Source organism: Odocoileus virginianus, chromosome 2 (assembly GCF_023699985.2).
Source record: "Odocoileus virginianus isolate 20LAN1187 ecotype Illinois chromosome 2, Ovbor_1.2, whole genome shotgun sequence".
In the NCBI taxonomy this organism is placed as follows: domain Eukaryota; kingdom Metazoa; phylum Chordata; class Mammalia; order Artiodactyla; family Cervidae; genus Odocoileus; species Odocoileus virginianus.
Window position 1 is genome coordinate 45,505,691 of NC_069675.1, and position 4,786 is coordinate 45,510,476.

Here is a 4,786-nt window from a genome sequence, read left to right on the forward strand (position 1 = left end):
ATATTTTTTAAAAAGTAAGAATGATATTATTGCAACTGGTGTTGGGATGAAAACATTGAAGGGGTTTCATCAAATAAGAGTAACAGCTAATGTTTACGTAGCACCTAGCCTATGTCAAACATTGTTCTAAGCACTGAACCAGTTTGAACCCTCATAGCAATGCCATGAGGTGGGTACCACTATTACCCCATTTTATAGAGGAGCAAGTTGAGGTACAAGAAAGGTTCAGCAGTGCCCACTGTCACATGGCTAATATTTGCTGGGGCTTGAATTAGGGCTGCCAGATAAAATCCATTCAATTTTTACTGGGTGTCCTGTATTTTTATTAGCTAAATTGACAACCCTAAGTGAGACACCAGTCTAAGCATTCTGGCTCCAGAGTCTGTACTCTGTCTCTATTTGCTGCCTCTTAGAGGACGCTCTTTGGAAGAAAAGCTATGACAAACCTAGACAGCATATAAAAAAGCAGAGACAGAGACATCACTTTGTTAGCAAAGGTCCCTGTGGTCAAAGTTATGTTTTTTTCAGTGGTCATATACAGATATGAGAGTTGGACCATAAAGAAGGCTGAGTGCCAAAGAATTGATGCTTTCTAACTGTGATGCTGGAGAAGACTCTTGAATGTCCCTTGGACAGCAAGGAGATCAAACCAGTCAATCCTACAGGAAATCAAACCTGCATATTCACTGGAAGGACTGATGCTGAAGTTCCAATCAATACTTGGCCACCTGATGTGAAGGGCCAACTCATTGGGAAAGATCCTGATGCTGGGAAAGATTGAGGGCAGGAGGAGAAGGGCATGACAGAGGATGAGATAGTTTGAGGGCATCACCAACTTAACGGACATGAGTTTGAGCAAACTCTAGGAGATAGCGAAGGACAGGGAAACCCAGCGTGCTACAATCCACGGGGTCTCAAAGAGTTGAAAGTGACTTAGCAGCTGAATACAAAAGAGGAAAGTAATTTTAGATGCTATGTTCGAAGACATGAGGAAGCACCTCCTTGGAACTCTGTGCTCTCCTCAATGCCACTGCAAGTCCTCAACTCAAACGCAAGGACATCAACCAGACCATGAAGAATCCGGGAGTACACACTGTATACAAACTAACCAATTACAGATGCTCTGTAACAGGATCCAGCTTTTCTGTCCTAAAGCATAAACCCAGTTTCACATCTAGACAAGGAGGCTCCATCATTCCCAGAATTCCAGGAAGCTACCCACCCCGTTCCCATGGATGCCTTCTCAACACTTTTGCTTTAACACAAGACAAAAAAATTCAGGCCATGACTTGACAATACCTGAAGCATATATTCTAGAAGTTTCATCAGCCAATTCCAGATCTGCTAGAATTGGATTTTCAGAGGTAGGCTAGGGGCATCTGCATTTTTCATAAGCTCACCAGGTAGTTCTATTGGGTGCCCAGGTTTGATGACCACAGTTTAGAGCTGCTATTGATGCTATTGTTCATTCTCAGGAAATTTTCTCTACATCACGTGCCCCATCTTCCAGTACCTGCCCTCTACCTTGTTACCTTGAATCCTTTCTAGTCTTTTTCCATTTCCTCCACTCATTTCTCTTTTTGAAAATATTTGTATTTATTTACTAGGCTGCACCAGGTCTGAGTTGTGGTATGTGGGGTCTTCTAAAATAGTTGTGTCATGTGAACTCTTAGCTGAGGAATGTGGGATCTAGTTCTCCGACCAGGGATGGAACCCAGGCCTCCTGCATTGCGAGTGCAGAGCCTTAGCCACTGGACCACCAGGAAAGTCCCCGTTCAACTCATTTCTTGTTTATCCTCCCTACCCCAGAGCTGAATCCTCCCAGGCTTTCTCTCCTAGCATTATTCTGATTTCTATGTAATCAAATTTCCGGCCCATCACTATATCAGTATTCTCATGACCCATTTATGCACCACCTCCACTGATGGTCCTGGGCTTTCCAGGTGGCTGCAGTGCATAAGACCTGGATTTGATCCCTGGGTTGGGAAGATCTTGGAGAGGAGAGTGGCTACCCACTCCAGTATTCTTGCCTGGAGAATCCCACGGACAGTGGAGCCTGGCAGGCTACAGTCCATGGGGTCATGAAGACTCAGACAGGACTAAGTGACTGACACTTTCACTTTCACTTTCCCACCGTCCTAGAATCTCTCTAGGTTAGATTTGTGGCTGAGACCTCGGGGGTGGGGGTGGGGAACAAAACTCAGTTTCCAGATGGAGAAGGAAAAAAAGCGTCAACAGATGAAGTAACCCCCCCAAGAGGCAGAGAGAGCTTGAAGGGAATCTCTCTGGAGAATCTGGTCTCCTGAGATCCAGGCATGTGCACATAACCTGTCTTATGTTTACAGGGACAAAGGCTACAGCTCCAAGCTAGATCTGGTCTCAAACAAAAGATATTTGGTACATTTTCACCCCTGCTCCGGGGATGATTTTGATAATTGGAAATTTATGGGTATTTGGTGAGCCCAAATCAACTCACCACAGCCTAGGAATTCTTGGAGTCTCTAAAATGTGAGATAAGTGGGCCTGTCAGCCATTTAATTAACTATGTGTACTTTGCAGAAACTATGACTCACCTGTACTGACTGATCTGCACTGACAGGAGAGTCTGACAGGTGGGTGGTGGGCTGTGTCCTTTATGGCAGTCAGCTCAGAAACCAGACAAGCACCCTTTTTTTTCTTTAAGCACCTGCCCTCGAGTTGCCATCTATTAGTAATTCAGTCTAATTTGGCAAGAAATTTTTGAGTATCTGCTGCATCCCCAGCACTTTTAGGTATCATACTGTCTGAGAAAAGGCATATGTGCCATCTTGTTAGACAAGACAGGAAGAGAGGTGATACAGGATGTATGCTCCCTGCTGGTGTCAAAATCAGTGAGTTGTTGTTGTTTAGTCAGTAGGTCATGTCCGACTCTTTGCGACCCTACAAACGATAGCCTGCTAGGCTCCTCTGTCCATGAAATTTCTCAGGCAAGAATCCTGGAGTGGGTTGCAATTTTCTCCTTCCAGGGGATCTTCCCAACTCAGGGTTGGAACCCGCGTCTCCTATATTGGCAGGTATATATATATATATTTTTTACCACTGAGCCACCAGGGAAGTCCATCAAAATTGGTGAAAGCAACTCTAAAGACTAAAGACCCTTAGGAACCCTTCAGTGCATCTGTGAAGTGAGCACTGAGGACCTACTTTGTGTTGCAGGCAGGCCTGAGAGCTGAAGTGGATGGAGGTGAATAGGGTGCGGTCCCTGCCTTCAGGGAGCTGGAGGCTATTACTAGAGGTGAGAGGCACCTTGGGGCCTTTGGAGACAGGGAAGTTTTACTGCAACTGATAGTCTTAAATTAGAAGAAAACCTCTGGGCTTGAGGGTAGGGAGGGGTCTCTGTGGCTCACATCCCTCCAGGAGTGACACGGAATGAAAAGAGGGCTCATTTTTTCCATACATACCTTATCACGGTGATTTAGTCTCTAAGTCATGTCTGACTCTGTAGTCCACCAGGCTCCTCTGTCCATGGGATTTCCCAGGCAAGAATACTGGAGTGGGTTATCATTTTCTTCTCCAGTACATTACCACACATGTTAATGTATGATACATGTGAATCATACCTGGGCAAGCTACTTAACCGTTCTCTGCTTCCATTGGTTAACTGGTGAAGTATACATAGTACTTACATCTACTTTCCTGGTTGCGATGTTTTTCGATGGTTTTTTGTTTATTTTTTTGTTTTTTAGTGGGAACTTTTTTTAAAAGTCTTTATTGCATTTGTTAAAATGATCCTTGTTTTTGTTTTGGCTTTTCGGGCCGCTAGGCATGTGGGACCCTACTTCCCTGACCAGGGATTGAACCTCCACCCCCTACATTGGAAAGTGAAGTCTTAACCACTGGACCGCCAAGGAAGTCTCACATTGTGATGGTTTAATTAAATTAGATATAGCAACTTAAATTGACTTAGTAAAGTGCCTGACTCTGGACATGAAACAAAGAGGGTCAGATAATCACCCAGTCATTCCTGCCATTTAAAACAAAAAGCAGCTCTATCACTTATTTGGTTTGGAATTCCATAGAGCACGTGGTGGGGGTTGCTGTGTCACTGAATTACCAAAATGATCAGGTGGTATGGCACTGTGGTAAAGCATGGCAAAAGAAGGATCAAGGAAAGAAGAACAAGAGCAGAGCAAGGATAGACGGAGGGAGAGGGGAGAGAGAATGTATCAGACATCACAAGAGCCAGGTGGGAGAACATTCTACGTGTGCTTTTGACAAGCTATTCAGAGCCCACACAAAGGAAAGCAATGCCATAAATAGATAATTATTTAGATAGTATCTATTTAATCAGTCCCAAATGGTACTCAATTACTAGAGAACTAGAAATCCTTAATTATTGGTGTGGCATTTTAAAAGAAGAGCCTAGGAAATATGCAGATGCTCCTGCTGGGTGCCCAGGCGGGACCCAGGCATGCCAGGTGGCTGCCATTCATTCACCTGGGAGAGGCGTGGAGGCTGATGTCATCAGAAAGCAGCTGGGACAATTATAGTTTTGTGGGGGAACAACTGGAGACCCGGGAGAAGGGAGAGGAAGCTAAGCTGTGCCTGAAGCTATATTGTGGCTCAGCTGGTAAAGAATCCACCTGTAATGCGGGAGACCTGGGTTGGACCCCTAGGTTAGGAAGATCCCCTGGAGAAGGGAAAGCCTGTCCACTCCAGTATTCTGGTCTGGAGAATTCCACGGAGTGTATAGTCCATGGTGTCACAAAGAGTCAGACACGACTGAGGGACTTTCACTTCACTTCAC